The following is an 11,015-nucleotide window of genomic DNA, read 5'->3' as shown; positions in this document are numbered from 1 at the left end:
TATTATAAAGAATATTTCCAAGTTTGCTAATGACTTGAAACTTGGTGGGAATGTGAGTGATGAGGAGGATGTTAAGAGGCTTCAAGGTTATTTAGACAAGTTGAGTGAATGGGCATATACATGGCAGATACAGTATAATTGGGGCAGCACGATAGCCTTGTGGATAGCACAATTGCTTCACAACTCCAGGATCCCAGGTTCGATTCCGGCTTGGGTCACTGTCTGTGCGGAGTCTGCACATCCTTCCCGTGTGTGCGTGGGTTTCCTCCGGGTGCTCCGGTTTCCTCCCACAGTCCAAAGATGTGCAGGTTAGGTGGATTGGCCATGCTAAATTGCCCTTAGTGTCCAAAATTGCCCTTAGTGTTGGGTGGGGTTACTGGGTTATGGGGATGGGGTGGAGGTGTTGACCTTGGCTAGGGTGCTCTTTCCAAGAGCCGGTGCAGACTCGATGGGCTGAATGGCCTCCTTCTGCACTGTAAATTCTATGATGATAATGGTTGGACGGTGGGAGAGCCGGGCGAGGGGTGGACGGAGGGAGAGCCGGGCGAGGGGTGGACGGAGGGAGAGTCGGGCGAGGGGTGGACAGAGGGACAATCGGGCGAGGGGTGGACGGAGGGACAATCGGGCGAGGGGTGGACGGAGGGAGAGCCGGGCGAGGGGTGGACGGAGGGAGAGTCGGGCGAGGGGTGGACGGAGGGAGAGCCGGGCGAGGGGTGGACGGAGGGAGAGTCGGGCGAGGGGTGGACGGAGGGAGAGTCGGGCGAGGGGTGGACGGAGGGAGAGCCGGGCGAGGGGTGGACGGAGGGAGAGCCGGGCGAGGGAGGGACGGTCGGTTGAGGGGTAGATGGAGGGACGGGCGGGTGAGGGGTGGATGGAGAATCGGGTGAGGGTTGAGAGATGGATGGATGAAGAGGGAGGCTTGGATGGAGGGAGGCTCGGATGGAGGGAGGCTCGGATGGAGGGAGGCTCCCTCCATCCCATGGAGGGAGGCTCGGATGGAGAAACGCTCGGATGGAGGGAGGTCAGGATGGAGGGAGGTTAGGATGGAGGAACGCTCGGATGGAGGGAGGCTCTGATGGAGGAACGCTCGGATGGAGGGAGGCTCGGATGTTTTGTTCACAGGCATTCTCACTGACCTGTACACAGTCGGCCTGGTGCTTCCTGCAGACTTCTTCGACCGACATTTTATGCTCTGTCTGTAGAGAGAGAGAAAGAGGAACAAAGCCCAGGTTCAGACCAATCCCAACTTGAACAGGAGGAGTCCATTGAACACCAACACCTTCAACGGTATATCCAATACTCAGACGGAAACAAAGAAAAGTACAGCATAGGAACAGGCCCTTCGGCCCTCCAAGCCTGGGCCATCCTGGCTGCCCACTGAACTAAACACCCCTTACCCTTCCTGGGTCCGTATCCTTCTATTCCCATCCTATTCATGTATTTGTCAAGATGCCCCTTAAATGTCACTATCGTCCCTGCTTCCACCACCTCCTCCGGTAGCGTGTTCCAGGCACCCACTACCCTCTGTGTAAAAAAACTTGCCTCGTACATCTCTATACCTTGCCCCTCACACCTTGTACTGATCCCTGTGGAACACCACTGGTCACAGCCCTCCAATGAGAAAAGCATCCTTCCATTGCTACTCTCTGCCTTCTATGACCTAGCCAGTTCTGTATCCACCTTGCCAGCTCACCCCTGATCCCGTGTGACTTCACCTTTTGTACCAGTCTACCATGAGGGACCTTGTCAAAGGCCTTACTGAGGACCATATAGACAACATCCACTGCCCTACCTGCATCAATCATCTTCATCACTTCCTCAAAAAAACTCGATCAAGTTAGTGAGACACAACCTCCCCTTCACAAAACCATGCTGCCTCTCGCTAATACGTCCATTTGCTTCCAAATGGGAGTAAATCCTGTCTCGCAGAATCCTCTCCAGTAATTTTCCTACCACTGGCTTCAGGCTCACCGGCCTGTAGTTCCCTGGATTATCGTTGCTTCCCTTCTTAAACAAAGGAACAACATTGGCTATTCTCCAGTCCTCTGGGACCTCCCCTGGAGCCAGTGAGCCAGATTTCTCTCTGGGCCTCAGCAATTTCCTCCCTTGCCTCTCTCAGTATTCTGGGCTATATTCCATCAGGTCCTTGGGACTTGCCTACCTTAATGTTTTTCGAGATCGCCAATAGGTCCTCCCTTTTGATCTCAACATGACCCAAACCATTTACACACCCTTCCCCAGATTCACCATCCACTGAGTCCTTCTCTTTGGTGAACACTGATGCAAACTACTCATTTAGTACCTCGCCCATTTCCTCTGGCTCCATACATAGATTCCCTCCCCTGTCCTTGAGTGGGCCAACGCACTCCCTGGATACCTCTTGCTCTTTATATATATATATATATATATATATATATATGGATAAAAAGCCTTGGGATTTTCCTTAATCCTGCTGGCCAATGACATTTCATGACCCTTTTAGCCCTCCTGACTCCTTACTTAAGTTTCTTTTTACTTTCCTTGTATTCCACACTTTCTTTGTCTGTTCCCAGTCTCCTAGCCTTGACAAATGCCTCCTTTTTCTTTTTGATTGGATCACAATATCTCTCGTTAGCCAAGATTTCTGAAACTTGCCATACTTATCCTTCATCCTTCCAGGAACGTGCCGGACGTGAATTCCTATCAACCTACACTTGAAAGCCTCCCACATGCCAGATGTTGATTTGCCCTCAAACATTTGCCCCCAATCTACATTCTTCAATTCTTGCCCAATATTGTTGTAATGAGCCTTCCCCCAGTTTAGCACCCTCACCTGAGGACTACACTATTTTTATCCATCAGTACCTTAAAACTTACTCAATTGTGGTCACTGTTCCGGACCTGCTCCCCTATTGAAATGTCGACCACCTGGCCGGGCTCATTCCCCAATACCAGGTCCAGTACGGCCCCATCCATAGTTGGACTATCTACATGCTGTTTCAAGAAGCCCTCCTGGATGCTCCTTACAAACTCTGCCCCGTCCACACCGCTAGCACTAAGTGAATCCCAGTCAACTAAAGGGACACTCCTTTAAAACTGAGATGAGGAGGAATTTGTTCAGCCAGAGGGTGGTGAATCTGTGGAACACTCAGCAGAAGGCTGTGGAGGCCAAATCACTGAGTGCCTTTAAGACAGAGATAGAATAAGGGGATCAGGGGGCAGCATGTGGCGCAGTGGTTAGCACTGGGACTGCGGAGCTGTGTACCCGGGTTCGAATCCCGGCCCTGGGTCACTGTCCGGGTGGAGTTTGCACATTCTCCCCGAGTCTGCGTGGGTTTCACCCCCACAACCCAAGTTGTGCAGGTTAGGTGGATTGGCCACGCTAAATTGCCCCTTAATTGGAAAAAATAAATAATTGGCTGCTCTAAATTTAAAACAAATAAGGGGATCAGGGATCTCGAGTTCCTCTTCTGTTAATCCACCTTTGCTTTGGTTCCCAACCCCCTGACAACTAGTTTAAATCCACCGTGTGACACTAGCCCACTTGAGCATGTTACACAGGAAGAGAGGGTGGCACTCCTCTGCCACACTCCCAGTACTAAAACCCTATGCACTACCAGAGTAAAGGCTCTGCTGATTCAGAATTCTTCCCATGGACTGCAGCGTTTGCTGTCCCCATCACCGAGGGTCATGACTTAGAGACATTTAAGCATTACGTCAATGATGGCCTGGCTGGACCAGGTTTCATGGGCTGAATGGGCCTCCTCCTGTTCCTGAGTAACAGGCTTGGGAGGGGCTGAATGGGCCTCCTCCTGTTCCTGTGTAACAGGCTCGAGGGGCTGAATGGCCCACCGTCTCTTCCTGTGTGACATGCTCAAGGGAGCTGACTGTGCCTCCTTCTGTTCATGGGTAACAGGCCCAAGAGGGGATGAATGTACCTCACCTGATCCTGTGTAACAGGCTCGTGGAGGAGGAATGGTCTTGTTCCTATATAATAGGCTTGAGATGGGGGCTGAATGGACCTCCTCCTCTTCTTCTGTATCAGACTTGAGAGGAGCTGAATGGACCTCACCTGTTCTTGTACAACAGGCTCGGGGGGGAGGGGTTAATGGAGCTCCTCCTGATCCTGTGTAACAGGCTCGAGGGGGTTTAATGGGCCTCCTCCTCTTCCTGTATAACAGGCTCGAGGGGGCTGAGTGGGTCTCCTCGTATACTTGTGTAACAGGCTTGAGGGACTAAATGGGCTTCCTCCTGTTCCTGTATAACAGCATCAAAAGAGGGAGAGGCTGAATGGGCCTCCTCCTGTGCCTGTATAACATAGAACATTACAGCGCAGTACAGGCCCTTCGGCCCTCGATGTTGCGCCGACCTGTGAAACCACTCTTAAAGCCCATCTACACTATTCCCTTATCGTCCATATGTCTATCCAATGACCATTTGAATGTCCTTAGTGTTGGCGAGTCCACTACTGTTGCAGGCAGGGCATTCCACGCCCTTACTACTCTCTGAGTAAAGAACCTACCTCTAACATCTGTCTTATATCTATCTCCCCTCGATTTAAAGCTATGTCCCCTCGTGCTAGACATCACCATCCGAGGAAAAAGGCTCTCACTGTCCACCCTTTCCAATCTTCTGATCATCTTGTATGCCTCAATTAAGTCACCTCTTAACCTTCTTCTCTCTAACGAAAACAGCCTCAAGTCCCTCAGCCTTTCCTCATAAGATCTTCCCTCCATACCAGGCAACATTCTGGTAAATCTCCTCTGCACCCTTTCCAATGCTTCCACATCCTTCCTATAATGCGGCGACCAGAATTGCACGCAATACTCCAAATGCGGCCGCACCAGAGTTTTGTACAGCTGCAACATGACCTCATGAAGCTCAATCCCTCTACCAGTAAAACCTAACACACCTTACGCCTTCTTAACAACCCTCTCAACCTGGGTGGCAACTTTCAGGGATCTATGTACATGGACACCGAGATCTCTCTGCTCATCCACACTGCCAAGAATCTTACCATTAGCCCAGTACTCAGTCTTCCTGTTATTCCTTCCAAAATGAATCACCTCACACTTTTCTACATTAAACTCCATTTGCCACCTCTCAGCCCAGCGCTGCAGCTTATCTATGTCCCTCTGTAACTTGTAACATCCTTTCTCACTGTCCATAACTCCACCGACTTTAGTGTCATCTGCAAATTTACTCACCCATCCTTCTACGCCCTCCTCCAGGTCACTTATAAAAATGACAAACAGCAGTGGCCCCAAAACAGATCCTTGTGGTACACCACTAGTAACTGGACTCCAGTCTGAACATTTCCCATCAACCACCACCCTTTGTCTTCTTCCAGCTAGCCAATTTCTGATCCAAACTGCTAAATCACCCTGAATCCCATGCCTCCGTATTTTCTGCAGTAGCCTACCATGGGGAACCTTATCAAATGCTTTACTGAAATCCATATACACCACATCAACTGCTTTACCCTCATCCACCTGTTTGGTCACCTTCTCAAAGAACTCAATAAGGTTTGTGAGGCACGACCTACCCTTCACAAAACCGTGTTGACTATCTCTAATCAAATTATTCCTTTCCAGATGATTATACATCCTATCTCTTATAAACCTGTCCAAGATTTTTCCCACAATAGAAGTAAGGCTCACTGGTCTATAATTACCGGGGTTATCTCTACTCCCCTTCTTGAACAAGGGGACAACATTTGCTATCCTCCAGTCTTCTGGCACTATTCCTGTAGACAAAGATGACTTAAAGATCAAAGCCAAAGGCTCAGCAATCTCCTCCCTAGCTTCAAAGAACAAACAAAGAACAAAGAAATGTACAGCACAGGAACAGGCCCTTCGGCCCTCCAAGCCCGTGCCAACCATGCTGCCCGACTAAACTACAATCTTCTACACTTCCTGGGTCCGTATCCCTCTATTCCCATCCTATTCATGTATTTGTCAAGATGCCCCTTAAATGTCACTATCGTCCCTGCTTCCACCACCTCCTCCGGTAGCGAGTTCCAGACACCCACTACCCTCTGTGTACAAAACTTGCCTCGTACATCTACTCTAAACCTTGCCCCTCTCACCTTAAACCTATGCCCCCTAGTAATTGACCCCTCTACCCTGGGAAAAAGCCTCTGACTATCCATTCTGTCTATGCCCCTCATAATTTTGTAGACCTCTATCAGGTCGCCCCTCAACCTCCTTCGTTCCAGTGAGAACAAACCGAGTTTATTCAACCGCTCCTCATAGCTAATGCCCTCTATACCAGGCAACATTCTGGTAAATCTCTTCTGCACCCTCTCTAAAGCCTCCACATCCTTCTGGTAGTGTGGCGACCAGAATTGAACACTATACTCCAAGTGTGGCCTAACTAAGGTTCTATACAACTGCAACATGACTTGCCAATTCTTAGACTCAATGCCCCAGCCAATGAAGGCAAGCATGCCGTATGCCTTCTTGACTACCATCTCCACCTGTGTTGCCCCTTTCAGTGACCTGTGGACCTGTACTCCTAGATCTCTCTGACTTTCAATACTCTTGAGGGTTCTACCATTCACTGTCTATCCCTACCTGCATTAGATCTTCCAAAATGCATTACCTCACATTTGTCCGGATTAAACTCCATCTGCCATCTCTCCGCCCAAGTCTCCAAACAATCTAAATCCTGCTTCCCAGAGAATCCTAGGATAAATCCCATCCGGCCCAGGTGACTTATCTATTTTCACACTTTCCAGAATTGCTAACACCTCCTCCTTATGAACCTCAAGCCCTTCTAGTCTAGTAGCCTGAATCTCAGTATTCTCCTCGACAACATTGCCATTTTCCTGTGTGAATACTGACGAAAAATATTCATTTAGCACCTCTCCTATCTCCTCGGACTCCAAGCACAACTTCCCACTACTGTCCTTGACTGGCCCTACTCTTACCCTAGTCATTCTTTTATTCCTGACATAGCTATAGAAAGCTTTAGGGCTATCCTTGATCCTACCTGCCAAAGACGTCTCATGTCCCCTCCTGACAGACAGGAGGGGGGTGCATTGTGGGCCTCCTCCTGTGCCTGTATAACAGACAGGAGGGGGGTGCGTTATGGGTCTCCTCCTGTGCCTGTGTACATGTTCGAGGGGCTGATTGGGCCTCCTCCTGTTCCTGTGTAGCAGGCTCAAGGGGCTGAATGGGCCTCCTCCTGTTCCTGTATAACAGGCTCGAGTGGGACTGAATGGGCCTCCTCCTCCTGTTCCTGTGTAACAGGCTCGAGTGGGACTGAATGGGCCTTCTCCTGTTCCTGTGTAACTGTCTCGAGGGGCTGAATGGACCTTATCCTGTTCCTGTGTAACAGGCTCAAGGGGCTGAATGGGCCTCCTCCTGTTCCTGTATAACAGGCTCGAGTGGGACTGAATGGGCCTCCTCCTGTTCCTGTATAACAGGCTCGAGTGGGATTGAATGGGCATACTCCTGTTCCTGTGTAACTGTCTCGAGGGGCTGAATGGACCTTATCCTGTTCCTGTGTAACAGGCTCAAGGGGCTGAATGGGCCTCCTCCTGTTCCTGCATAACAGGCTCGAGTGGGACTGAATGGGCCTCCTCCTGTTCCTGTATAACAGGCTCGAGTGGGATTGAATGGGCATACTCCTGTTTCTGTGTAACAGGCTCGAGGGGCTGAGTGGACCTTCCCCTGTTCCTGTGTAACAGGCTCGAGGGGATGAATGGGCCTCCTCCTGTTCCTGTGTAAGAGGCTCGAGGGGCTGAGTGGGCCTCCTCCGGTTCTTGTGTAACAGGCTCGAGGGGCTGAATGGGCCTCCTCCTGTTCCTGTATAACAGGCTCGAGTGGGATTGAATGGGCATACTCCTGTTTCTGTGTAACAGGCTCGAGGGGCTGAGTGGACCTTCTCCTGTTCCTGTGTAACTGGCTCGACGGGCTGAATGGGCCTCCTCCTGTTCCTGTGTAAGAGGCTCGAGGGGCTGAGTGGGCCTCCTCCGGTTCTTGTGTAACAGGCTCGAGGGGCTGAATGGGCCTCCTCCTGTTCCTGTGTAACAGGCTCGAGGGGCTGAATGGGCCTCCTCCTGTTCCTGTGTAACTGGCTCGACGGGCTGAATGGGCCTCCTCCTGTTCCTGTGTAAGAGGCTCGAGGGGCTGAGTGGGCCTCCTCCGGTTCTTGTGTAAAAGGCTCGAGGGGCTGAATGGGCCTCCTCCTGTTCCTGTGTAACAGGCTCGAGGGGCTGAATGGACCTTCTCCTGGTCCTGTGTAACAGGCTCGAGGGGCTGAATGGGCCTCCTCCTGTTCCTGTGTAACAGGCTCGAGGGGCTGAATGGGCCTCCTCCTGTTCCTGTGTAACTGTCTCGAGGGGCTGAATGGGCCTCCTCCTGTTCCTGTATTTCATCGTTCTGCTTGCCCAATGTATTGAACGACATGAGGGTACATTCCATTGTATGACCAGATGTTGAGCGTTCGAGGCCTGGCACAAACTTTGAAGGTCACAATGGAAGAGCTACTCTGTCATTGGATAAAGGGACGGGACTCACTGGCCGTTCCCACCAGCGGAATCTTCCATTCCCACCGGAGGCGAAACTCCAGCGCGCGTTGTCCACCGGGCTGGTGGATTCAGTGGGAATCTGTATTGACAGTGGCGGGACGATAAGGTCCTGGCACTGGGAGTGGGGCAATTCCCTATGTATCGTGGGTAAATCCGAGGGATACGGCACAAGGAAGTGCTGAGGGTTTTGGCAAAGGTTGGTACAGGTACATGACCGGTACAGGCTTGGAGGGCCGAAGGGCCTGTTTCTGTCCTGTATTGTTCTTTGTTCATTTGTCAGATTCATTGGCCATCACTAATTGCCCCTTGGGAAGGTGGTGCTGAACTTCCTTCTTGAACTGCTGCAGTCCCAGAGGTGTAGGTTCACCTCCTGTGTTATTAGCCATGGAGTTCCAGGATTTTGTCCCAGCGACAGTGAAGGAAGGGCTGTTATATTTCCAAGTCAGAGTGGTGAGTGACTTGGATGGGATGGGGGGGGGGGGGGGGGATAGGGGAGGGGGGGGGGATAGGGTGGGGGGGTGGGGATAGGGTGGGGGGTGGGGATAGGGTGGGGGGTGGGGATAGGGTGGGTGTGGGAGGTGGGGGGGGGTGGGGATAGGGTGGGTGTGGGAGGTGTGGGGGTAGGGTGGAGGTTACGGGGATAGGGTGGGTGTGGGGGATAGGGCGGGGGTGTGGGGATAGGGTGGAGGTGTGGGGAAAGAGTGGAGGGGTGGGGATAGGGTGGGGGTGTGGGGATAGGGGGGTGTGGGGATAGGGTGGAGGTGTGGGGATAGGGTGGGGATAGGGTGGGGGTGTGGGGATAGGGGGGGGAGATAGGGTGGGGGGGGATGGGGGGGTGTGGGGGGGGGGATGGGGGGTGTGGGGGGGTGGGGATAGGGTGGGTGTGGGGAGGTGGGGATAGGGTGGGTGTGGGAGGTGGGGGGGGTGTGGGGGGGATAGGGTGGGTGTGGGGGGGTGGGGATAGGGTGGGGGTGTGGGGATAGGGTGGGGGTGTGGGGATAGGGTGGGTGTGGGGGGGTGGGGATAGGGTGGGTGTGGGAGGTGTGGGGATAGGGTGGGGATAGGGTGGGGGGGATGGGGGGGATAGGGTGGGTGTGGGGGGGTGGGGATAGGGTGGGTGTGGGAGGTGGGGGGGTGTGGGGGTAGGGTGGAGGTTACGGGAATAGGGTGGGTGTGTGGGGGATAGGGCGGGGGTGTGGAGGATAGGGTGGGGGTGTGGGGATAGGGTGGAGGTGTGGGGACAGGGTGGGGGTGTGGGGATGGGGGGGTGTGGGGATGGGGGCGGTATGGGGATGGGGGGGGTGTGGGGATAGGGTGGGGGTGTGGGGATAGGGGGGGGATAGGGTGGGGGGGGATGGGGGGGTGGGGATAGGGTGGGTGTGGGAGGTGGGGGGGGTGGGGATAGGGTGGGGGGGATGGGGGGGATAGGGTGGGTGTGGGGGGGTGGGGATAGGGTGGGGGTGTGGGGATAAGGTGGGGGTGTGGGGATAGGGTGGGGGGGGATGGAGGGGATAGGGTGGGTGTGGGGGTGGGGATAGGGTGGGTGTGGGAGGTGGGGGGGTGTGGGGATAGGGTGGGGGGGATGGGGGGATAGGGTGGGTGTGGGGGGGTGGGGATAGGGTGGGGGTGTGGGGATAGGGTGGGGGTGTGGGGATAGGGTGGGTGGGGATGGGGGGGATAGGGTGGGTGTGGGGGGTTGGGGATAGGGTGGGTGTGGGAGGTGGGGGGGTGTGGGGATAGGGTGGGGATAGGGTGGGGGGGATAGGGTGGGTGTAGGGGGTGGGGATAGGGTGGGTGTGGGAGGTGGGGGGGTGTGGGGGTAGGGTGGAGGTTACGGGGATAGGGTGGGTGTGTGGGGGATAGGGTGGGGGTGTGGAGGATAGGGTGGGGGTGTGGGGATAGGGTGGAGGTGTGGGGAAAGAGTGGAGGTGTGGGGAAAGAGTGGAGGTGTGGGGATAGGGTGGGGGTGTGGGGATAGGGGGGTGTGGGGATAGGGTGGAGGTGTGGGGATAGGGTGGGGGTGTGGGGATAGGGTGGGGGTGTGGGGATAGGGTGGGGATAGGGTGGAGGTGTGGGGATAGGGTGGGGATAGGGTGGGGGTGTGGGGATAGGGGGGGATAGGGTGGGGGGGGGTGTGGGGGGGTGGGGATAGGGTGGGTGTGGGAGGGTGGGGATAGGGTGGGGGTGTGGGGATAGGGTGGGGGTGTGGGGATAGGGTGGGGGGGATGGGGGGGATAGGGTGGGTGTGGGGGGGTGGGGATAGGGTGGGTGTGGGAGGTGGGGGGGTGTGGGGATAGGGTGGGGGGGATGGGGGGGGATAGGGTGGGTGTGGGGGGGTGGGGATAGGGTGGGTGTGGGAGGTGGGGGGGTGTGGGGGTAGGGTGGAGGTTACGGGGATAGGGTGGGTGTGTGGGGGATAGGGTGGGGGTGTGGGGACAGGGTGGGGGTGTGGGGACAGGGTGGAGGTGTGGGGACAGGGTGGAGGTGTGGGGGTGGGGGT

The 11,015-nt window shown here is 54.4% G+C and overlaps 1 long non-coding RNA gene across 1 annotated transcript in view; it reads right to left on the bottom strand.

Annotated features, from left to right (window-relative positions):
- Positions 1–1,135: 1,135 nt before the first annotated feature.
- LOC140387239 (uncharacterized) overlaps positions 1,136–11,015 on the bottom strand; it is an 82,738-nt gene continuing 72,858 nt past the window's right edge. Inside the window, exon 3 of the long non-coding RNA XR_011933801.1 lies at positions 1,136–1,196. This is a non-coding gene — a long non-coding RNA (uncharacterized lncRNA). The remainder of the gene's footprint in view (positions 1,197–11,015) is intronic.

Source organism: Scyliorhinus torazame, chromosome 12, assembly GCF_047496885.1.
Source record: "Scyliorhinus torazame isolate Kashiwa2021f chromosome 12, sScyTor2.1, whole genome shotgun sequence".
Taxonomy (NCBI): Eukaryota; Metazoa; Chordata; class Chondrichthyes; order Carcharhiniformes; family Scyliorhinidae; genus Scyliorhinus; species Scyliorhinus torazame.
Note: the sequence above shows the minus strand (reverse complement) of the source record. Positions and strands in the feature narration are given on the sequence as shown.